Raw genomic sequence first — 26,938 nt, 5'->3', positions numbered from 1 at the left:
CAAGAAGAATGTAATAATTCCAATACCAAAGAAAGCAGGTGTTGACAGATGTGAAAATTACCGAACTATCAGTTTAATAAGTCACAGCTGCAAAATACTAACGCGAATTCTTTACAGACGAATGGAAAAACTGGTAGTAGCGGACCTCGGGGAAGATCAGTTTGGATTCCGTAGAAATGTTGGAACACGTGAGACAATACTAACCTTACGACTTATCTTAGAAGAAAGATTAAGGAAAGGCAAACCTACGTTTCTAGCATTTGTAGACTTAGAGAAAGCTTTTGACAACGTTAACTGGAATACTCTCTTTCAAATTCTGAAGGTGGCAGGGGTAAAATACAGGGAGCGAAAGGCTATTTACAATTTGTACAGAAACCAGATGGCAGTTATAAGAGTTGAGGGGCATGAAAGGGAAGCTGTGGTTGGGAAGGGAGTGAGACAGGGTTGTAGCCTCTCCCCGATGTTATTCAATCTGTATATTGAGCAAGCAGTAAAGGAAACAAAAGAAAAATTCGGAGTAGGTATTAAAATTCATGGAGAAGAAGTAAAAACTTTGAGGTTCGCCGATGACATTGTAATTCTGTCAGAGACAGCAAAGGACTTGGAAGAGCAGTTGAACGGGATGGACAGTGTCTTGAAAGGAGGATATAAGATGAACATCAACAAAAACAAAACGAGGATAATGGAATGTAGTCAAATTAAATCGGGTGATGCTGAGGGGATTAGATTAGGAAATGAGACACTTAAAGTAGTAAAGGAGTTTTGCTATTTAGGGAGCAAAATAACTGATGATGGTCGAAGTAGAGAGGATATAAAATGGAGACTGGCAATGGAAAGGAAATCGTTTCTGAAGAAGAGAAATTTGTTAACATCGAGTATAGATTTAAGTGTCAGGAAGTCGTTTCTGAAAGTATTTGTATGGAGTGTAGCCATGTATGGAAGTGAAACATGGACGATAAACAGTTTGGACAAGGAGAGAATAGAAGCTTTCGAAATGTGGTGCTACAGAAGAATGCTGAAGATAAGGTGGGTAGATCACGTAACTAATGAGGAGGTATTGAATAGGATTGGGGAGAAGAGCAGTTTGTGGCTCAACTTGACTAGAAGAAGGGATCGGTTGGTAGGACATGTTCTGAGGCATCAAGGGATCACAAATTTAGCATTGGAGGGCAGCGTGGAGGGTAAAAATCGTAGAGGGAGACCAAGAGATCAATACAGTAAGCAGATTCAGAAGGATGTAGGTTGCAGTAGGTACTGGGAGATGAAGAAGCTTGCACAGGATAGAGTAGCATGGAGAGCTGCATCAAACCAGTCTCAGGACTGAAGACCACAACAACAACAACAAAGACTGCCGGTAAAGACAAGAAACAACATTATTCAAAAGCTCTGTGGTACTACCAGGGGAGCAGCAGCCTCCACTCTCCGCACCTCTGCTTTAGCAGTTGTATTCTTGGCTGCCGAATACTGTGCTCCGATTTGGCTAAACAGCCCACATGTAAAAAAGGTGGATGTCCAGTTGCATAACACTCTAAGGATGATTTCTGGAGTAATTAAACCCACTCCAACGCAATGGCTCCCAATTTTAAGCCACATCCCGCCGCCACACCTGCGATGTACTGACGCCCTTGTATGTGAATACAAAAACATCATGGGAAATCGAAGCTTGCCAATCCACTAAGACATTGAGGCTGCAAACACTAATAGGCTTCGATCTAGGAACCCGCCAACAAGAACAGCAAGGAACTGTGTACAAGAAGGTTTCAGTATCACAAACGCATGGTCTGAAAAATGGAACGCATGGCAAAATCATAACATGCCTTGCATCACACAAAAGCCACCTGGTTTTGACCTACCACGCAAAACGTGGTCCACTCTAAATAGGATTAGAACTCGTCATGGCAGATGTGCTTACTCCCTGTATAAATGGGGTAAAATACCATCCCCTCAGTGTGACTGCGGAGAAAGTCAGACCATCAGCCACATTGTTGAGGAGTGTTCCAGAAGAGCCTATAATGGGAGCCCCGATGACTTCCTGCTCGCAACTCCAGAGTCGATATATTATATTAATAGACTTGATGTTTGTTTGTAATCTGTAAAATTTGTTATATTAGTAATGTTGGTTTGCAATTATTAACATTTGTTATATTAGTGATTTGTCTGTGTGTTTCTTAGTGTCTTTATTGCCATACGATAAATAAATAATAAATTTATGAGTAGGCCTCATGGTTCACTGCCCTTGTATACACCTTTATGTACACTATTATTAAATACTTCCTGGTAAAAATAAAATCTATTTTACACTTCACTCTCACTTCTTAGTACCTCCTCTAATACCCTAGAGTCCTCTTCCACTTTTCAACTTCTATAATCTTAGTAGATACTGTGTCTACACATATTATTCAACTCATGGTAGATACAATGTCTACCTGTATTAATCAACTCTTAGTAGATACTATGTCTACAAATATGATCAAGTCCCACTTCACTATGACTCATCACTTCATCAGTGTGTTTGCTACCCTGACTTTTCTTAAATGATTATCACGATTAACTCCAACCTTGCTTATCACTGTTTAATAATTATTCCACAAGCTCTTCTGCACCTCTCTCTCAGCACATGAGTTGATTGCTACAATTCTTTCTTTACACCTCTATATACATGTATGTATACACTCCTGGAAATTGAAATAAGAACACCGTGAATTCATTGTCCCAGGAAGGGGAAACTTTATTGACACATTCCTGGGGTCAGATACATCACATGATCACACTGACAGAACCACAGGCACATAGACACAGGCAACAGAGCATGCACAATGTCGGCACTAGTACAGTGTATATCCACCTTTCGCAGCAATGCAGGCTGCTATTCTCCCATGGAGATGATCGTAGAGATGCTGGATGTAGTCCTGTGGAACGGCTTGCCATGCCATTTCCACCTGGCGCCTCAGTTGGACCAGCGTTCGTGCTGGACGTGCAGACCGCGTGAGACGACGCTTCATCCAGTCCCAAACATGCTCAATGGGGGACAGATCCGGAGATCTTGCTGGCCAGGGTAGTTGACTTACACCTTCTAGAGCACGTTGGGTGGCACGGGATACATGTGGACGTGCATTGTCCTGTTGGAACAGCAAGTTCCCTTGCCGGTCTAGGAATGGTAGAACGATGGGTTCGATGACGGTTTGGATGTACCGTGCACTATTCAGTGTCCCCTCGACGATCACCAGTGGTGTACGGCCAGTGTAGGAGATCGCTCCCCACACCATGATGCCGGGTGTTGGCCCTGTGTGCCTCGGTCGTATGCAGTCCTGATTATGGCGCTCACCTGCACGGCGCCAAACACGCATACGACCATCATTGGCACCAAGGCAGAAGCGACTCTCATCGCTGAAGACGACACGTCTCCATTCGTCCCTCCATTCACGCCTGTCGCGACACCACTGGAGGCGGGCTGCACGATGTTGGGGCGTGAGCGGAAGACGGCCTAACGGTGTGCGGGACCATAGCCCAGCTTCATGGAGACGGTTGCAAATGGTCCTCGCCGATACCCCAGGAGCAACAGTGTCCCTAATTTGCTGGGAAGTGGCGGTGCGGTCCCCTACGGCACTGCGTAGGATCCTACGGTCTTGGCGTGCATCCGTGCGTCGCTGCGGTCCGGTCCCAGGTCGACGGGTACGTGCACCTTCCGCCGACCACTGGCGACAACATCGATGTACTGTGGAGACCTCACGCCCCACGTGTTGAGCAATTCGGCGGTACGTCCACCCGGCCTCCCGCATGCCCACTATACGCCCTCGCTCAAAGTCCGTCAACTGCACATACGGTTCACGTCCACGCTGTCGCGGCATGCTACCAGTGTTAAAGACTGCGATGGAGCTCCGTATGCCACGGCAAACTGGCTGACACTGACGGCGGCGGTGCACAAATGCTGCGCAGCTAGCGCCATTCGACGGCCAACACCGCGGTTCCTGGTGTGTCCACTGTGCCGTGCATGTGATCATTGCTTGTACAGCCCTCTCGCAGTGTCCGGAGCAAGTATGGTGGGTCTGACACACCGGTGTCAATGTGTTCTTTTTTCCATTTCCAGGAGTGTATATACAAGATAAGACACAGAAAAAGGAACAATGTAAAATTGTCACTTCAAAAACAATGTGTGCATCTTTTCAGATGTAGACATATGTTTTCCCCTTACAACCCTTGGCAGTTCTTACATCCTTTTAATCTGTAACTTTACTGTTTGTATATTCGTATTACTTTGTGTGTCTGTGGAAGTGTTTTCGTGTAGTCTGATTCTTCGGCCTTCTTCTCTGAAGATAAGTTGTAGGTTATTGGAAAGCACAGAAATTAGGAAGGACTTCTGTGATAGAAGTAGATGAATATGGAAACAGGGAAAAATAGATAGGTCCTCAAACAAGAAGTAAGAAAGGAAAAAAGGTAGATGTGGTTGCTAAGATCAAAGAAGAAAAAGAAGTCAGCCCCAACGACAGGAAACCCTTCCCACCCCCCTTCCTCAGGATCCCTACCACACAGGTACTTGAGTGAGAAGCCGGAAGAGGCATGATGTTAAATCGTCTCCTACAGAATGGACATTCACCCTTGAGGTCCTCGAAGAAAATCTTAGCAACCCTATGGAGGTGAAGAATCAGGCACACTTGTTTGCAAGGGTAATTTGAAAAGTGTGATGTGTGTTTTGTGTTAGTCAGGATTTACCTGTTAGTGTAAATCGTGTTTTTTACCTACACTACCCACCCCGTTTTGACATCGATACAAACTCTCCCGTCCACATCACATCTCATAAAAAGTGTAAAATATTCTGTACCAAGTATAAAATTAAATATTCCATTATCACAATCATTTAATTAGTCACAATATTATGTTTTCCACAAATATAATATTCCATTCAGTTTACTAAGAAAAATATGCTTCAATGACTAACTCTATTATCTTACATTCAGTGTGAGAATGGTATTCTCACGAATTCACAAATTATTTTGAAAATTATGTGTCAGGTATGGTTGTCCCTATTTACTTAGAACTGTGTGACAAAAAAAGGATTATCAGACAGCTTTCAAGAAAACCATTTTTGGAATCATTGTAATTATGATTCATATTAACAGAATATACGAATTTAAATAAATAATAATTTCACCCAGACTTCTGCCCACAGATTTGCACAGAAAACTGGTGAAGAGATTACTTACAAGGACTAATTCAGGCAAAAATAAAACCTAACTATACGTGGAGAACGTGTCGGCAGCTGTCAACATTATAATCGAAACCAAGGGAGAGAATTTGCTGGCTAGGCAGATTTAATCTATCTTATTTCAGGGATAATATGCATACCAATTGTCACTTCATGTCGCTGCCTAGCAAAGTCAGGATAAGTTGGGGCGAGCCGGGACGAGTCATAATGACTTGTAGGGGCATCCCTGGAATAACCGAGAAAGATGCAATCAAGATTCCTAACGGGCACAACTCTCTAACAACCGAGGATGACGTAGTCACGTACCAGAAGCAATTTTGGGTGATGTAATCACAATTTCTTGCTGGTATGTTTCTCTAATAACCTCTAAGTGGGGGTTGGTAGAATAGTATAAGAAGTTGGGGGAATTCGGTGCAGGAAAATTTTATTACAGAAGAAACACTGAAAACAACTCGGGATCTGACGGTCATCACTCCACCTGTTAACACAGAATGTTAACGTCCCTGGGAGATATATAACTTTAGATCCTTTACATTGTACTTTCTTTTTTCTGACCCAGTTGTAGGATCCACTAAAAATAATGTCTTGGGATGGATTACCGTTTGAACCCGGTATGGTCCTTCATACTTTTGGAAAAACTTGTGTGTCTCTTTCTTCAGGGCAGAACTCTGAAGATGCTGTTTTACAAGGACTAGGTCACTGACCTTGTACTGTGGTTCTACAGCTTTCTCAGTATGCTTACTCACTCTTCGTTGTCCCTTTTCAACTAAATTTCTAGAAACTATTTCCCGATTCAGTTCGTAGTTGACAGTAAGTTGTCCAGGCCAAGAAAAACATTTAATGAGAGGTTCTCCTACAAAGGGTTTGTCTATTACTGCCAAAGATGTTTAAATCCAGTTGATAAAGGCGGTAATTCATTTAAAATAAGTTCAAAGTCTTTAACTTTTGTTGCCCATAAAGTTGTTTTTGATGGCAGTAGGTGCGGCATAATTTTTCAGTTTCTTTCATAACTCTTTCACATAGATTCCAAGATCAGTTATAGTTGGATATTAATACTTGACAAGTATCTTCCCAAGCCAGAAATTCTTTAAATTCATTACTGACAAATTGTGGTCCATTATCTGTGAGAAATCGTTTTGGTTTTCCCACCTCCAGAAAGTACTGTTGCAAACAGTGTACAACCGTCTGTGTATTTGCTCTTTTGATAGGATATAACTTAATATATTTTGACCAGCACTCTGTTATGACCAAAATGTATGACACTCCTCACTTTCTTTTAGGAAACGGTCCAAAAAAATCTGCTGCTGTAAGATCATGCAACGATCTAGGAATAATTGGATACATTTTGTATTTAACTTACTCTCTTTCACATTGTGACAGATTTCACAGGTCCTTCCCAGGTAGCTGAGATTATGAGGATATCATCTACATATAATATTAAATCCTTCAATAAATCTCTTCCTAATGCCTCATCAGAGCACATATAAATACAGATACTGAGATATTTAGTCCGAATGGTAGCACATTAAAATGATATGATTTATCATCAAACAGAAATGCTGTATACTTCTTTGATTCAGGATGTAGCCTAATTTTCCAGTATCCCTCTGTCAGGTCCATCGTGCTGAAAAACCTTGCTTTTTCAAATTTGGATAATAATTCTTCGATATTAATTGGTCTGTCTCGTTCTGTCTCTATATGCTTCTTCAATGTACTAGCACTAATCACACACCTGTAACCTTTTTTACCACTACTAAAGGGTTATTCATGATGCTAGAACTACATTCTATTATATTGTTGTCAATCATTTTGTCAATTTCCTCCTTAACTGCTTCTTTCAAACTTACTGGTATTGGATATGGCTTACAGAAAAATGGAGTGTCATCTGTGATTTTAAACTTACATATGCAATCGCTGATATTACTGGGGCGATCGGAAAATACTACTTCATATTCCATTAGAATTTTATATAAATCTAGTTTTTGTTCACTGATTAATATTAGAGATTCATTTACTTTGTTTTGTATGTCAGCTCGCTGTGATACATGATTTACATTATCAATCTCTGGTGATAATCGTGCTGTAGCTGTTAATCATAAACATTGACATTCAGTTGTCTTGCAATGTAATTATTGGTTACAAACGGCATCCAACATTTACTGTCACCTTTACCAAAGAAAAGGAGATTTTCCTCGAACACTGAAAGGCATAATCAGTCTTAAATGATGATGAAGATGATGATTCAATATGATGTTAAATTCTAATAACCAATCTAGGCTGAATAAAACATTCCTACTAATATTTTGACAAAATCTGATTTTTCCAATGTGCCTGTTCACTTGGGTTTCATGTTTCACAACCTTACTTTGTGTTCAGGTTACACCAACTACGTAAACTCCAATACTGGTAACAGCGGTAATTAATGCGTAGTCTGCAATGGGTTAAAGAACACACTAGAAATGAGTGACACCTCACTCCCTGAGTCTATAAATATGTTAACTCCAGAAGTCTCCGTAGTTCCTGCTATTATTGGTTGTGGATTGCTTTTAGTCAAGCGTGGTTTTTCCAGTAACAACCATTCTTTCGTAGGTATTTTGTGCATTAAATTAACATATTTAATATGAACCAGGCCTCCTAGTGTATCTCTACGGCCTGGGACCCAGCCCTGGATCCATTGACTCTATTAAGATACATTTACAACAGGTTTGGTTTAATAAACAACAGAAAATATGAACATGTCTTGCTTCTAGCAAGTCCAACACATGAATTACTTAAAAATCTAATCTCATTTCTTCATTTGTTCTGAACAATCATCACAGTCACTAAACCAGCAAAGAATAGCACAGGCTCTTCTCTACCCTTACAATGAAACTCTGTGGATCGTACAGCAGTTACTTGTCGGCCGCCATTCGGCTGCTGCGTCCACATTTTGCTCACGACTGTTTTTAGATGCACACACAAACATGCAATGCACAGTAGGTTGGATTCATCTCTCTCACACTTCTATTTAAAATATTGTGGATTCAAGACAGAGGAAGGCCAAATGGTTCTAGAATTTACGCGGAAATTCTCAAAGCACTACACCATGTATCTGACCCCCACCGAAACACCCATATTAGTACATGGTATAGTCTCCATGGGGGGCCATGAAGGCGCTGACTCTGGCATCCTGTTGAACATATGAATGGTGAATACTGTCCTGGGAGATGTTATGCCACACCTGATTGAGAGCTGTTAGTTGACGAATCACTTCTTGTTCCATTATGTCCCATACATCTTCGATTGGGGACAAGTCCGGAGATTGTGCTGGCCAGAGAAGTTGCTACACATCTTCCAGAGAACGTTGTTTCGCAGGCAATGTATGGGTGAGCATTATCCTGTTGGAACACAACAATATCTTCCTGTTGCAAGAATGGCAAAAGAACAGGTCTAACATCAGTTGGCATGTACCGAGCACTGGTTAACATCCCCTCCAGAAACACCAGAGGTGAACAAGAGTTATCATACCCCAGACCATAAGGCCTGGAGTGCGGCCAGTGTGTCTTCAACGAATGAACTCTACAAGACAGCACTCACCAGGTCTACGACATGTGTGCAAGCAACTATCACTTGCATGCAGGTAGAATCTGCTTTCATCACTGAAGACGTTGGTGCACCTTTCCATCTTCCAAGTGATCCTCTCATTGCACCAGTTGAGCTACGCACACTGATACTGTGGCATGAGTGGAAGATGGGCTAGAGATGACAATGCTTACTGTCCCACTGCTAATAACTGGTTTACAAGAGACTGTGTTTACACACTTGGGCTCACAAGACTTCTTATCTGTGCAGTGTTAGCTACACAATCTGCCACTGCCACAATGATTCTGACTGGCATCTCTGCTGTGTGGACATCCAGAACCTTGTGTACAGGTGTGAGAATGTTCACGTGACTTCTTGACTATGATGTCAGCATCATTGCAAAGCTGATACAGCCATCCAACTTGTGTGTCAATTCTCTTGAAAGGCCATAATTTTCTTCACACATTTGCACCACACTGAGCCTTCTGGCTGTGAACATTCCCTATTAAAGGGTAAATACAAATGGCGCTCTGGTAGCTATCAGGGTTGCTATAAGTTTCCCCAAGAGCAATTTTCTAATATTTCCCTGATTTCCAGACAAGTTTTAGCATTTTTCCCTGAAATATTTTGAGATCTCAAAGTTAAGTTAAGATGTAAGTTGACAATCTGTCTTCGCAGCTACGGTACAAGAAACAATAATGCAAATGAGGAAAAACTAAAAAAAAACTTGCAAGCAGATGGCGTTTCCTGGAGTAAGCAAAATTCTTAAGTACTACCGTCAACATCTTTTGTAATGAACTGTTTTTAGATGGAGAAAGCAAGCCAAATGGTATACGTGTTTCATTAAGACCACTGATGTTATTTTATTTCAATAAAAAAACACATTTCATGACAAAAATACGCATTTCCTAGGAGTCGCAAGACAGATTTGAAATACCTCCACTGATTTTAGAAATAACCTCAGAAAAAAGTAGGCCTCTTGAAAGAAGTGTCTAAGGTGGGGACAAATTGTACAAACAAGCCTTGTAGGTGACTGCCAATAAAATGTTTGTTTTACTATGTTTGTTATTATCAGTTATTACCCACAGTGTTATATCTATTGTTTTACAGGTATTGTGTAATTTTTCTTTTGAGATATATATATGAATACATAGAGTACAAATCGGCAGCAACTGACAATTTTCTTCTTCTTATCGTCCATACTTTTCGACATATGAACTACTTTTTAAGTGTCAAAATGTACTAGAACAAATAAAAGTGTATAAAATGCTACACTGCACAATCTACTTGTGGTGAAACAGTCACAACTCCTGAAATCCATCGCCCATGGCCTCTGGCCTGCTGATGAGCACCACAGTCCTGAGTCCATAAATCCACTGCATTGCACCACCCACAAACAGACCCGGCATGCTGTCAGATTGGTGAGACTATATCCAATGGGCAGGACCTGCACATTAGTGGGAACCGAATGGCTTCAGATTGGCAGGCCTGACCCATTACAGACACCCACAGAAACGGCCTGCGGTTTTGGCCCATTGTGAAAGTCCACTTGTGTGGCCAGCTATTCTCGAGCTACAGACAGCATGTTGATGAAATGAGTCCACAATTATCAATCCATGCAACAGATAACTTGTTCAAATACTCTGAAAATCAATAATAATGAGGATAGGTAGCAATTTACTGTAAAGATGATTGCTGAGCCACAAACAGGCACACAGGAAAGACAATCACACTCTAACAACTAAATTTTCAGCCACAGTTTTTGTCGGAAAACAAGAGCACACACACGTTCACACATGACTGCTGTCTCCGGCCGCTGCACCTACAATCTCTGAGAATAAGATCAAAACAAACCATTCATGTCTCCCTGCCTCTCGTTGGCAGCTGATAGGCTAGTGGGAAGAAGTGGTGGCTGCACTGACTGCAAGCTGAGGGGAGTGGTAGAAAGGGGAGAAACAATAGTAATGAGAGAGTAGGGAAGCGGTGAAAGTACTCAGTTGAACCCAGCCTGTAACGATGTGTGACATCACAGTAAACAAATCATTTCATTAGGTTTTTTCAGTTTTTTTTTTTTTTCAAATTTCCTTGATATTTCTGTGATTTCCTTGACATGTTTGAAATTCCCTGATTTCCTGAACCTGTGGCAACCCTGGCCATGCCACTATGCTGTTTGATGACATTGAAACCATTCTCAGTACATCTACTATCCCCCGGTTGCATATGCCCTCATCGAATCAAAATCAACATCGTCTTTCCAAATGTACTATTTTTTTTTTTTTCTCCTTCAAGCAGTTATGATGAAAACACAATGAATAATATTCCAGTTTTGTCCCCATTGTTCACACTGACACTACAAAAGCAACTGGTAATTATTATGGATATTTTATGAATTGCAAATTCGAGTGACATTACTGTGGACAACTGTCACAGGGATTATCAATGGATACTGAAATTCCCTTAATAAATTACAATCTGGTTTTGCTGCATTATCTGTTTATCAATGCACCAACAATCAAAGCTATGCACATGCCGTGTTGTGCGTGTGCAGTCTGCTATTGCTCCAGTAGGGGTGTACACTCCTCCAGCTGCCTGAGAAAGCACGAACCTGGGAGTTTTCAAATTTTACTTTAGTGCATCTTCGCAGCTAAATTTTTAATGCTGTATTTCTTTTTGTGTATTCTTCTTGTATAGTTAAAAAAAATTACAGGGCACATTTCAACATGTCAGACTGGACCATTGCCTTGTAAGAATGCCAATGCCTTTTTCACAGTAGCTGCTTTACTTATAACATATTCCCCTCCAATCAATACCAAATGGGGAAGTACTTTATACCCATCTTGTACAAATATTGTTAAGAGCATAGAATTGTTTTATAAGTTTGTAATGGATAGGTAGAATGCCTGTACTCTTGACATTTTGAATAACTGAGTAATTGTGCTCATGACATAAGATTTGTTCGAATGAATTAGTTACGTATTTAATACTATTCCGTGTTTGGTTTGTGCATTCTTTCATGTTTGAGGTGCTCCACGAATGTTGCACAGCAACGTGAGACGACTACCTGATAATCTTACAACATCGCAAGTATGTGTCTCTGAGCCTGCATCACAGTGCGCCGCACCATGGAGTTTCTCCTGTGGGAAATTCCGTATCATTGGACTTCCCAAAAGTGAAGAACTTCTCTGAGAAACCAGAGGTATTGTTAATCAGACTTTGAATAGTAAGCACATAATCAGACAGTTGTACAAGGCTAGGTTAAAATTGGCAACCCAATTAATGATTTCATTGTTTGTGAGAAATGTGTTCCTTTGTACTTTTTCAAAACTAATTGATTAGCACAAAGGAAAATTAACTTCACAGCAAGATTCCAATTGACAAATTTCAATGCCACAGTCAAGAAAGTCTATGGGAACCCTCGCAAGTGGCGACCTCGAATTTCAAGCCTACAAGCAGTATGAAAGTAGTAGTTCGATGCGAGATGGCGTAATATAGTTATTGCCAAATTATTGCAAGAAACAAGATACTCAAGACTATGATATAGCGGCAGCTTTGTAAGCATTGGCTGCATTATATAATATCAGTGAACTGAATAAAATATATGGATATTCTTCAATGATGAATCTGATAGCTGCAAGCAGTTACAATAAAATAGTCCTGTTACTGCAAATTACTATTAGCAACTGTCAAATTTGAGTTGATACATTTATTGCATATAATGACTGATATTGTCATGTATGTTGCTAAAAGGGACAGAAGGATTATTCTCAAGTGGCTAAATCGATGTTTTAATTAAAATATAAAACAAAAATCTTTACCAACTCTATTCACAAGATTTTGCTAGATGAACCAAGAGCTTTTACACTTGATATTTGATTGTTACAAGAATGTATTGCGAATTATTAAAGGAAGAAGGTTAACATGATGTTTTTTATCAGTGTTCGTGAAATTTTATCATCATTTGCACTATTTGTGCACGAAGTAAAATCAATTGTGTCAGTCTACAAAGTATTATACAGTGACAATGAGTGAATTGGGCTTGCTACCAAGTACACTGGTTGGCAGCATCCATCATCACAAGAGCTCAGTGGATTAGAACTTCACAACTTCGAGCAGACCTGCATACAGAGTATGCATCTGTGCCTACCAGCATCCGCAGCAGTCTAATAATAATTATATCCAATGGATGATAACCATTTGATTTTTCTTTGGTGGCACTTCCTGTACAAATTTATACTTTTATTTCATGCTTCGTAATTGGCAGGGCACAGTTATCAAGCAAGGCATGACATTTTCATATTAGCACTAGATATTCTTCATTTACAATAATTACTAATTAGTCATTTATTATGAATTTATCCACAACAAATATGGCTTTCATTAACCCCTTAACCTACAATTTAAGTTCCACTGGGCTGGGCTCAAAATTTAAACATCAACACCTGGTCTTTGAGTCATTCTACGGTTCACCAAATCAGTCCTGTGTTGTAACAACTCCACATGACTTTTAGAATGTTAGTATATGTGTAAGATCCAACATGTTTAATTTTGTGAAATATTTTATAAGTAAGTACAGCTTCATGTAATAAATGTGTAAGAAATACTGCAAAATATAAATTATCAATCAATACAATGTAATATAAATCAATACCACTTACCTACAATTCCTGAATACATTCATTATACACGTAATTAGTACTTTTGCAAAAAGCAATAACACGGTTAGTAATCTTCAATGGTGTGATATCTCACTCGAAAATACAGGTACATGTACTGGAACTTAGCAGCTTCTGCACTCCCACATTGTTCCCCTATGTTTTTTTTTCTCCATTCAAATTTTGCAGTCTTGATTTTGATGCCTTTTGGGTCAATATGCTTATGAAAATGGGCCCAACGTTTCACATGCAGTCGCTCTGGTAAATCTCTGTACAATTCTTTTCCTTGTCCTTTACAATCAGGTTTTGGTATATGCTTCAGTAATGATTTATGCACAAAATATACGAATTGAAAAGACCAATCTTGAACAGAAAAAGAAATTTTTTCAATATCCTTTCCTGTATTTTCTCATGATTAGAAAGAATGCTATTATCTTATCTTGCCGAACAATTCCAATCATTCCCGTGTTGTACTCAATAACACAACTTAGTTTCAAAGTACAACTGGACCTTGTGTACTCATTTCACTGGTGTCCATCGTCATTATGTGAATGTCTAGCTTCTCTTGCCAGTTTACCCTGAGTATTCAATTGGAGCTCCTCATTCTGCATCCCTTCCCCCTTCAATTGTCATTTACAGAAATCTTTCGGTGTATTTGAGTGTACTGTGCCAATGACATTTGTTTTACAATTGTGCAATAGTGTCATAAATGAGTACCAATTATCTAAGTATAAAGTGTGTACTCTGTTTAACACCAACTGCGATAGTTCTGACAACACTTCTGGAAGCACTATCATCACAATTTATCTTATTATGGCCAATATATATTTTAAAGTTATAGCAATAACCTGAATCTCACTCTTGTGATTTGTAAAACTTAACACTGAATCATGCTCTTTTTGATGGACTGAAATGTTTGTAAGATGTGTGTCCCTTAAATTTCATGAGCGATTCATCCTGTTTCATTTCTGATTCAAATACTTAGTCACAGATCTTATTTTGCTAAATTTGTCTGTACTGGCAACCAGATCATTATTTTCTAAGTACAAATATCTTGTAATTTGTAGATATCTGTTTAGCAGCATTGTTTTTCTACATATGGGAGTTTCTGTAACAGACACCTTCCATCAGTTCAGTCTGATTTCTTTTTTCACCTGTGCCTTTATTATAGACAATGCCAAATATCTTTTAATTTCATTACAATCCATTCAAAACCAATTGTCATTGATTCATCATATTCTGTTTGGATTGGTTCACATTTGTTCTGCGTACAGGTTAGTGTCAGTTACAATATTTTCCCAGAACATTCTACCAACTATTATATTAAATATATCTAGTTCTCTATTATTTACTCCTACATGGCATCTGGTTATCTCTTATTCCAGAAGTCATTGTCTAGTTCCTGATTTTTGGACTATTTTGTATTTTTTTTCCAAATGCAGGGCTCCGATAGTTGATCTTCATCAGTGGCATCATCACAACATTTACATTTTGAAATCATTTTGTGGGGAAACATCCGTAATATTGAAGAAAAATTTTGACATGCAAATGTAATGAAGAATAACATATCACTGAGTGTGATACAAAAAGTTAATAGGAATTCATCACGAGTCTGGCCTGTGCTGTGTGTGGTGGGGAGCATCAGAAGTCACTACCATAGTACCATGGGCCAGGCCCGTGATGTTTACATTTGCCCGACTGACGTAGCATGGGCCAAGCTCATTGTAATCACATTTGACCTTAACACCACATCACGAGTCTCACACATTGCTTTAGGTTACAGGATTAATGACCAAGCTAATGTTGAATGTTTTTCACAAACTTTACTGAAGTGATTTGAGCAGATAAATAACAAATATGTTTTAGAACAATAAAATGATAAATTTTTGGGAACTGATACCTGATGTGCACAGGCAGATATGAGATTCAACCAGACAAATAATTTTTGCTAAATCAGAAGAGACAATATCAGACATCAAATCACAAATAAATAATAGAACTGGAGAGGTTTGAAAAACGTTTGGATGCTGTTTTCAAACATGTAGAAGAAATAGATTTGAGATCAGAAATTGTGGAAAACAGATTGGAAACCAAGTTACATGATGTCCACTGATTATGTCAAAACAAAAAGAGTTAATAAACTGTACAGACATTTTAGAGAAAGTGTTACTGGAGAATGTTATGATAATATGATGTTATTTGAATAATTCTCACAATATGACACATCAAATAGTACCAGTGGTACCCATAGTAATATGCACAGTGCACATGGAAATAATGAATGTGGTATATTCAGTACAGACTGTACTTCCATAGGAGAAAAGAAAGAATGTGACAAAGTCAAATAAAGGCAAGCTTAACGTTTATGTAAGTGATCATTTAACAATGCTGAGTAAAGTTCTAAGTAATAAGTTTCCAAAGTTTATGCACCATTAAGTGGCATACATCCCGTATTGCTATTAGAAGCATTTCTGAGTAGATTAACAACAAGTTGGGCAGATCACAATGAAATCCGGTTTGTGATAAGTCATGTTACAGGAACTACTGCATAATGGGGCATGTTAAAATTGGACAAATTTAACACTTAGTATGACTCTGAATTAGAATTTAAAGCTAAATACTGGAGTGGAGGAGCACAAAAGAAATTGAGACTGAAATTATTACAGTTTAAACCATATAACAACACTAATTGGAAAGAATACTGAGACTTTGTAGAACATCAGTTAAGTAAAGCAAAATATCTGGACAATCAGACTCATGAGGAATGTTTGTTGGAAGTTATTTTAAGTCGACTACTATGGAGGGTGCTTGGTAAGTTGATAGTGAAAGACTATCTAGAATAAACAGATGATCTAGAAAGTCATTCCAATGACAGCACAATGAGTAATGGCACAACGAATAATGTCATGAATAATGACATGAATTCTGAAACAAAAAATGCAATAGGTAATGCTAATTACCACTACCTAAACAAGTCAAAACGAAAATGGAGAAATAATCATAATCCCAATAATAAAATCAGTCCTATAGAACTGTGAATAGCCAAACTATTAGTGAAAAGGAAGTGGAAAACTTGTAAACTGCCAGAGTGAGGCTCGGTCCCCTGCACTGAATGATAACAAGCTGCAAAATTTGAGTTCCTTCTTATTAAGACTTGATAATGGTGTTGCTATGGGAAAAAGAACAATTTATCAAGAAATACATCCAGCCTAAGCTACAAGGATCCATACCATTGTCTATCACTTGCAAATCAGAACAGCAGATGATTCATGCATTTGCCAGTTTATTGGTGACTGGAAAAAAAGTAACGGCATTACAGGAACTGTAGGTAAACCAGTCCAGTCACAATTACTAGTAACATTTAAGCTAAATGAATATATATTTTACTATCCCATGTACATGGTGGTAGGACCGAATGTAGCCATGATATTAAATACTGATTGGCTGACAGACCATAAAGTTGCCTTAGACTTTCACAATAGCATAGTAACATTTCCATATGTTACAGGAGAAAATACTGTGAAATTGTATTTTGATGAAGTTACTACATTTAATTCTAATATACACTTACTGCTAAAGCTCAGCTAGCTGAAGGTTTCAGTAACAAGGAATAGAATTGTATTGAAGAAGCAACTATAGGGGGCATCAAGACTAACGTAAGTAAATCTACAGGATTAACATCACAGGAAAAGAAAGGCTTGTTACATTTACTAAGCAAGCATTTACCAGTAAGTATATTTTCACTAAGACTGGGAGCTGTTAAAGATATTACCTCATACATCATATACAATACCAGTGGCAGCAAAAAGCCTAGTAACTCAGGAGATTAACAGAATGTTAACATGGGATGTTATTGAACCATTTGGTGCTTGTTACAATAGCCCTTTAGTTGTAGCTAACAAATCAGATGGATCAGTAAGAAAGATGCTTGACACAGGGACAGTGGGTGGAATAACTGAACCCAAATGAGTCAGACCCCCTGTCATTAAGGAATTACTAACTAGATTTATAGGCATGAAATACATAAGTATTGTTGACTTAGTGGAATGTTATTGGCAAATACAGCTTAGCACAATGTTGGGATTTTACTGAGCAAAATGATATAAAATGGAAAGTATACAAGAGCCTATTACTTCACAAGACAAGCAAAACAAAGACAAAAGAAACATGTCATACATATGAGGAAGAACTATAATTTTAGAAATTTATCACACCATGTTAAGAAAATACTACAATCCTGCAGAATTTGCCACAAGGGAAAAATACAGACTATGAAGGTGAACAACTTACTGTATTCCATTTTTCTTGTGGCTTTACAGGATTTGGTGGCTATGGACTTCCTTGGTACCCAGCCTAGAGGGAGGAGAGGTTTGGTGTACATCTTCATCGTCTTTGAATTTTACTCTAAAGTAGTGACATCGTATCCTTTGAAATGACCAACTACACTTGCTATAATTTCCAAACTAAGAAACAATTACTTCAAGAATGTAGGTAATTCTATGACTTTATCACCAGAAAATGGCACTCAGCTTACTGCTAAGCAGTTCCAGGAATTTATAGCTTAGAAAAGTGTGGATCACATATTGATTTCAAAATAGCACCCACAAGCCAACCTGGCCAAAAGAATTATCCAAGAACCATGTAGGTTACATAGAATATATGGTGCTAATAAACATTCTAAGTGGGTAGATTGGTAAAAGACTTTGAGCAGGTGGTGAATGAATTGCCACATTCTGTAATGCAGATTTCACTGAAAGAAGTAACGGAGGAGCAAATTGAAGGTGAATCCACATGTAAACAGATCAAATGGCCAGCAGAGGGTGAGGATGATGTGCCCCTGCCAGGAGCACATATTAGAGAAGCATTAATTACAGAAGGAGAGAGAAAAGGAAGATGGAAAAAGGGACTTCCAGTATCTTATAAGGTTAGCAAGGTTGTCTTAGTTATGACCTTTTGTAACTACTAGAATGCCTAATCCAAAAATGGCAGTATTAGGTAACCCAGCATGGGAAGGAAGAAAGGCTATGGCCTTTTGTCAGAAGTCAACCCTAATAATATATTAAAATTTAAAGTAAAGGAATATCCAGAAGAACATTCAAACTAGTCCGAGGAACAAGAGAGGTATGGGTATTAGTTGGCCTAATTTATGCTGAAAATATATACATAAAATGTAAATAGAGGACTTAATAAGTTTGGTTGATGGGGAAAGGAATCAGTAGCTTTCAGAGTGGGCGATGACAGATAAAGTGTTACAGTGTTGGATTTCGAGTCGGAGAGACCTGTGAGGTAAGGAGTGACCCATGATGAGTGAGTTAAAAGGTGTAGTTGTAATGGTGCATTAGTGAAGCTGTATGGTAGCGTGCTACTACCATTACTTGACTTAGGTGGGAAGCTAAGTGAGAATGTTCTGGGAATTAGTTCAAGAAATATCACTTCAAAAATAGTTATGGGAGTAAAAACTCAGTATAGCCTGTAGAGTTAGTTCATCGATGAGTATGATAGTTAATCATTTGAGTTTTCCACTCACAAAGGATGTCTCCTCAATCCATTTAGCATTGGGAGTTAAGGAAAGTATTCCTGGAGACAATACTGGTCTTGTGGTTTGGAGAGACCATAAGATTAATGATGTCACATCAACCATTCACTATGAGACATGTTTGTTATTACAATATCAAGTTCCTGAGTGTAATCCTAACTTTTGGTGTGGCCCAATATGGCCCTGCAATTAGTATATACTTATGATTATGGAGTAAGGTATTTCTACTCTTTTCAAGAAGTTAAAAATATCCAGGGTGGGTTTATATAGTTTTATAGAGGAACATAGCTGTAAGTAAAATAAGTATATTAATACTCGGATGTCAACAGTTGTCCGGAAAGTGGGGGCTGAAGTTATCACAGACACATTGAATGAATTAATTGGTATTACTCTACCAAAAACTACTAAAGGAATACTGATAATGCATGGAGCATTTAGTTATTTGTGAAATGCCTAGACCTAGAGTACTATTATCAATAATGATGACCCACCACATGTTGTGTATTCACAGTTATTTAAACAGATACGACTATATATGGTATTTGAGTGTAAAGCAAACTGTACTAGATGGGATAACTAGCAATTTTAGAGTAAGGGGTGGTAAAGAAGTGAATTAAACGTATTAGATAGTTACTTCTGTAAGGAAAATCGCCACATGACAAATGTGGCAGACATCCTCGTACACGAAAAATTGGCCCTAACAAATATTTGGTGATATATGAACACACAAGCTCACTCCTATGCACAAAACACACTACGTATCTGATATAAACTTTACATATTTGTCACCTGAACTGTCCGTCAAGAAAATGTATGAGTTGTATATGGTGAAATATCCTGGTACAAACAAGTACAAGTTTTTTAATATATATTTCACAGAAATTTTAATCTCAAGTTCGGAAAACTTGAAATTGACACCTGTTGCGTTTGCCAGGAGAAAAATGTGTGCATACGTTGTCCTCATTCACATGATACTGCAAAAGGAGTCGACTGCAGAATTAATGGTGCATATGAGGCGAGCTAAAAAGTTCACATTTGCCTTTAATGAAACAACTAAAAGGAGTAAAGAAAATGGAAACATTTTAGGCCTTGTATCTGACTATATGCAAAATATAAATTTACCTAAGATCCCTGTTCAAGAAATTTAACTCGCAGTGAACGTTTTTTGTATTTTCAACACAAATACAGATTTAGCCCATTATTACATCTAACATGAAGGGCAGACCCACAAAGGAAGTTTCTTTGTTCCTGTTGGACTACATTAAACATCATGTGCTCGAGACAGTTACCGAGCTACATCTATTTTCCGATAATTATCCTGGGCAAAATAAGAATCACACACTGTCACGAGTTTATCTTTTTCTAACAGATACATGCAGCTTTAAAAGGAGTAAACAGTTTTTTTCATTATGTGGACACTCCTATATTCCATGTGACCACAAGTTCAGCCTAATAAAATGTCCCATTAGGAAATGAGAGCAAATCTACACTCCATGTGAAGTTTGTGAGCTTATAGCGAATGCTGAGAAAAATCATTCATGGGCAAATACACCAGTCGAAACACACATGGTCATTGGGTGTTCTACTTCTTACAAGACACTGACAGTCTCTCTTGAAACCAGATGTCTTCCAAGAAATGAAAGAGTGCAGTTTCATATTTGCAAATATATTTATTTTGGATACTCACATGAACACAAAGGTATCATAAAAATAAGTGAGTATGTAAGATCAACTGGTTTTCAAAGCCCGACAACATTAAAAAAAAAAAAAAAAAACCTAATAAGTACCTTTACCTTGTCAAGAAGCTTATCCAGGAGGAAAAATACCGATTAAAAAAAAAATTGATGACTTGAAAAAAATTATGCCGTATATTGTACAAAAAGACGAAAGCTTTTATGATCAACTTTCACAGTGGCCACTAGCTGATATTTCTCTCAATGATAATGAATAAAGTTCAGAAAAACACGTCTTTGTAACGTAATAATATTCTTTGGCTATTAAAGAACTGTCTCTGTAATATGAGCAAACAGCTATTACTCTTTGTTTAATAAAAACCAGCATTGTTTTCAAGTAAACCCATGCTTTAAATTTTACACAGTGTTAAAAGAGACCTAAGTCAGCAATAATGTGTTTCTCATTTCCTATTAGGTATAATGCGTCAAAAATGGACATAACTGTAGATCTATGTATATATTCTGATATTTAATTTTACCAGTGCAGCATTTAACAGCACAAAAAGAAAATAAGTTTTTTTTCTCCTCAAAATTATGAAAAAGTGATTTAGGTACCTTTTAAAAATCAGCCATTCATATATGTTGTGTAATAACTACAGCAATACGTTCTTCGAATGAGACTTGCTGACTGCACAAAACAGAGATTGTAGTTTAGGAACGATTTGTATAGTGTGCATGTAGCATTTTCACTTTCAGAATCTGTATTGTATTAAGACTCAGTGTGGAATAAGAGAACAGATGGTTCATCTACATCTACATGGTTACTCTGCAATTCACACTTAACTGCCTGGCAGAGGGTTCATCGAATCATTTTCATACTACTTCCCTACCGTTCCACTCTCGAATAGCATGTGGGAAAAAGGAACACCTAAATCTTTCCGTTTGAGCTCTAATTTCTCTTATTTTATTACGATAATCATTTCTCCCTACATAGGTGGGTGTCAACAAAATATTTTCGCATTCGGAAGAGGAAGTTGGTGATAGAAATTTAGTAAATAGATCTCACTGCAAAGAAAACCGCCTTTGATTCAGTGACTGCCACCCCAACTCGCGTATCATATCAGTGACACTCTCACCACTATTGCACTATAACATGAAAGAGCTACCCTTCTTTGCACTTTTTCGATGTCCTCCGTCAATCCTACCTGGTAAGGATCCCGTACCATGCAGCAATATTCCAGCAGACGACGGGCAATTGTAATGTAAGCTGTCTCTTTAGTGGGCTTGTCGCATCTTCTCAGTGTTCTGTCAACAAAGCGTAGATTTGTGCGATTTATCGTATACCCAAAATTTTTCAGATTTCTTTTAGTACCCATGTGGATGACCTCACACTTTTCCTTGTTTAGTGCTAATTGCCACTTTTCGCACCATACAGAAATTCTCTCCAGATCATTTTTTAATTGGAATTGATCACATGATGATTTTACTAGACACTAAATTACAGCGTCATCTGCAAACAATCTAAGGGGGCTGCTCGGATTATCACCTAGATCATTTATGTAAATCAGGAACAGCAGACGGCCTATCACACTACCTTGCAGAATGCCAGATATCACTTCTGTTCTACTCAATGATTTACCGCCTATCACTACAAACTGTGACTTCTCTGAGAGGAAATCATGAATCCAGTCACACAACTGAGACGTTACTCCATATGCACGCAATTTGATTAATAGTCGCTTGTGAGGAACGGTATCAAAAGCCTTCTGGAAATCTAGGAATATGGAATCAATCTCAGAGTCCTTGTCGACAGCACTCATTACTTCATGGGAATAAAGAGCTAGTTGTGTTGCACAAGAACGATATTTTTTGAATCCGTGTTGGTTATGTATCAATAAGTAATTTTCTTCAAGGTGATTCATAATGTTCGAGTACAGTATATGCTCCGAAATCCTACTGCAAATTGAGGTCAGTGATATGGGTCTGTAATTCAATGGGTTACTCCTATTTCCTTTCTTGAATATTGGTGTGACCTGTGCTACTTTCCAGTCTTTAGGAATGGACCTTTCGTCAAGTGAGCGGTTGTATATGATTGCTAAAAAGGCGCTATCGTGTCTGCATACTCTGAAAGGAACCTGACTGGTATACCATGAGGACCAGAAGACTTGCCTTTCTTAAGTGATTTGAGTTGTTTTGCAACACCTAAGATATATACTTTTAAGTCACCCATGCTAACAGTTGTTCTGGTTTCAAATTCTGGAATGTTTACTTTGTCTTCTTTCGTGAAAGAATTACAGAAAACTGTATTTAGTAACTCTGCTTTAATGGCACCATCATTGGTAACATTTCTATCACTATTGCGCAGTGACGGTGTTGACTTTTTTGCCATTGGTGTACTTTACATACGATAGAATCTCTTTGGGTTTTCTACCATATTTTGAGGCAATGTTTCATTGTGGAAACTATTAAAAGCATCTCAGCATTGATGTCTGCACTAAATTTCAAGCTTTTGTTGTAGCAAGTACTATAACAAAATTGTGTTATGAACTCTGACATGATTACGCAAGTACAGGGCTGGCAGATGAAGGGTACAGAATTGTTTTATAATTCTGAAATGAATACATAGAATGCCTACCCTTTATGTTTTAAGTAACTGAGACATCATGCTCAGTGACACATAGGATTTGTTTGAATGAATTAGTTACATATTTAATACTATTCTGCTTTCGATGTACAAGTTTTTTGCATGTTCCAGGTGCTCCAGGAAAGTTGTGCAGACACAAGACTGCCACCCAATTTGCTTACATCATCACAAGTATACATCTCAGAGTCTGCAGCACCATGTGTAGCTCAATGAAGTTCCTCCCGTGGAAGTTCCATGACAATGGGGTTCCCAAGACTAAAGAGTTTCTCTGAGATGATGTGAGACACCTAGTAGAAGCCAGAGTTGTTGTTAATCAGACTTCAGATAGAAGGAACATAATTGGACAGTTGTAGAACACCAGGCTAAATTTTTCTACCTGATTTATAAGATGTTTTTGAGAAATGTATTCCTCCATACTTATTCCAATAATAATTTATTAGTACAAGGGAAAATTAACTTCAGAGAAAGGTTCTAACTGATGAATCTCAATCTCACAGTCAAGAAAGTCAACAGAAACCCTCGCAAACACCATCTAGTCACATACTTTCTATTTTAAAATTGTGGATTATTCTACCAGATCTTATAAATGTTTTAAAATTTTTCTGTTAAACTTAAATTTTAGGATTAAGTCTGTCAGTAGCAGATGCAACTTTCCACAGCAAAAGTCTTATTCAATAAATAATAGCATTAAAAGGTATTTTCAGGTTCTAGACCCTACTTGCACATTACACAGCAATATTACTGAAGTGATTACTTCTATTAATGTATACTTGGCTTGCTCCACATTTCGGGTGTTTATTTTCCTCCATTATGAGATTTATAAAACACAGTAAGGGAATCAATTAATTGTACATCAGAAAACAATGAAACAATACTATGTCCAACCGCCATTGAATTTCTGATTTCTTTTTCCACTGTACAATTCTACTGGAAAACTTAAGGGGACCCAGTCGTCATGGCCTGTAGTTTTACTAATATTATGAAATTTAATAACTGAAAAACTATGATAGATACTGGAATAAAACTTTAACCAAATAATTGTAATTGTGGCCTCTATGTAGAAAAATTTAAAAACTGTGGAATACATAGTGGACCGAATACTGATTATTACCTTAGTTACTAAATTAGATGTAATTTTTATGCTAGGTCCACTGTAATTCCACACTATTCAAAATAAAACATAATAAAAAATTTTATTCTTTTAATTATTAACTTGCCAAAACAGTACGACAGGGATGTTTACCAATCTGTTGTTTTATGTATTTAAAAAAAAAAAAAAAAAGGTTTTTCAGAAGTCAATTTGTTCTCTCAATAATTTAAAAAATATATGACATGCTCAAATTTAAAATATTTAAAACATTATTGAATAGTATGGTTCCCTGAATAGACAAGCTCTGTATTATTATTCATGTAAAATTTTGATTTTGTAGCTTTAACATTGGATGAGATAATGAGGCATAAGTACGCAAAAACACTGATTACGGGAAACTGAAATTAAGATTTGCATGTCCTTTTAAGTGATAACATGTCAAAACGTTCCAGATCCATATACATGCTAATTCTGAGTGTCTTTTTACAATCTTTAATTTTTTTTCTTTATTATTATGACCGCTTATCTTGCTTTCAGTAGCTTTTTCAGCTTTAGCAACATGTTGCCTGTCGACCTGTACAGCACAGTTTTCATGATCTCCACAGTTTTGATGCCTAGTCTCCTTATGGTTTTTAAGCTGCTTGTTACTCCATCATTAAAACATATTATGGTGTCCATTATACCAATCTGAAAAGCTGAAATGCCAACAAAAAAGTTTTTGGCAAGCGCTCCCACATGTAACTATAGAAGCTTTCATTCGGATTCTGTATTTTGTCATGTAAACATTTTTCTATGAATTTAGAATCTGAAAGATGTTCTACCATAACAGTTTGTGGCATGGGGTGTGCATGTGTATGTTTTTGTCCATTTGCTTCATACCTATTATATTTGCAACATTACATGTTTCCTTTTGGGCACAGGCTGTGGATGACCATCAGTGGATACTCTGTGAAACAGAGTTGCCCAAATTGCTTTTTTCGTATCAGTGACATTTGTGCTGTTCCTCCTGATGGCTATACCGTAATATTCTGAGAGGTTTTCTATTTCTAATTTGTTGAGTCTGTTTTGTCTACTGATTGCTCTACCATCAGAGTGTTTTTTCCTCTCACGTCTTTGCACAGTTTCTTAAGTCTTACCCCCACACCCCACATTTCATTTTTAATTTCAGTTTCACCATATGGTTTAGCAGCCACAACATTATTGAGGCCTGCAGAATCGCCATCACAGAGGTGGTGAGTGTATTTCACACCATGTCTAGCAATTGATATACAGTATAACCCCACTTTTACATTCCTGGAATTAACATTTCCTGCTGTTGACGACACTTTTTATCGGCTCCGTCAAATTTCTTATGCCCACAATGTTAATCTACACCTGACTTTGCGTCAACATATTTATAATTTTCCTGCGATTTACGCATTATGAAAAAATGTTTGTGGAGAAAATATGATGCTGGCATAATGTTGGCCATCCAGTAGTATTTACAAATATTAAGTGGTTAATTTTCTTGACACCAGGACACTCTACTCAGCGGATTTGAATGGGTAAATGAGTAAAAGTTGAACAATTCGTGCAGTATCTCCCGCCGCTGCCAAGCTCTACGTGGCGTTGTGGCTGATGGGTGTAACTAGGTTCGTTCGAATGAAGATATCATGACCAACCACAACCATTTCCAAACTGTCTCTACTGAGCAAATGCAATTTCGTGATTGTTGTGATCATCGTGACACCTTTGTCGAACCACATTTAGCGTGTTTCGGCATATGGGCACGTGGAGCAGTAGTTGACACTGTCATTCACTTTGTGTTGCTCAAATGTTTTTAGTGTAAAAACAGCACCGCTTACGTATTTTTTCATTCTGACCAAAACTTGTTTCGAGAATTTATTCTCGTTGTCAAGTGCAGTATTTACGTATGCATTTGTTGCAATGTTACACAAACATACAGAGTGTGTGTGTGTGTGTGTGTGTGTGTGTGTGTGTTGTAATATTATTGGGATTTCCGTAGTATGAAAGCTGAGTGTACCCTTGGAAAGGCATTCACCTATCTGTATACTAAATGATCAACCTATGAGATGAGACATATTCTTTGAAAGACGTTTGTTTTGTATAATTTACGTAACTGTAAAGATGCGCATCTAGCGCGGACGCTTATACATCGATTGCGCAGTCAAAAACATTTTAACAGATGCTGAACTGACGTTCCGCTTCGATCTAAATAAAAGATGACAGTAAAAAACGTTTGTAGATCTTCAGATTTTAATGTACTTCTGCTTGTTATGTGAAAACGTAAAGGTGGTCGGCTTTAAGGTAGAAAAGTGAGCGGTCTTGCCAGCGTGCAGACAACACTATTAATTAATAAAATTCAAGTAATTTATGTTCGAAACTGTAAATCGGCAAGTTATTGTTATGAAGGTTTTGAACAGTGCAAGAATTGTCTTTAACGAAGGAGAAAAGTAATGCCTGTAATTTGTGACAAAAACATAAACCAAGGAGATAGCACAGGACAGGCTGAAATCTGATCGCACCATACTGTTAGAAAAGTACTTATGTAAGTTATATTGTTTATAAATAAGCCCTAA

The sequence above is a fragment of the Schistocerca nitens genome, chromosome 1, assembly GCF_023898315.1.
Source record: "Schistocerca nitens isolate TAMUIC-IGC-003100 chromosome 1, iqSchNite1.1, whole genome shotgun sequence".
In the NCBI taxonomy this organism is placed as follows: Eukaryota; Metazoa; Arthropoda; class Insecta; order Orthoptera; family Acrididae; genus Schistocerca; species Schistocerca nitens.
The sequence above is the reverse complement of the archived record's forward strand: the minus strand, read 5'-3'. Positions refer to the sequence as shown.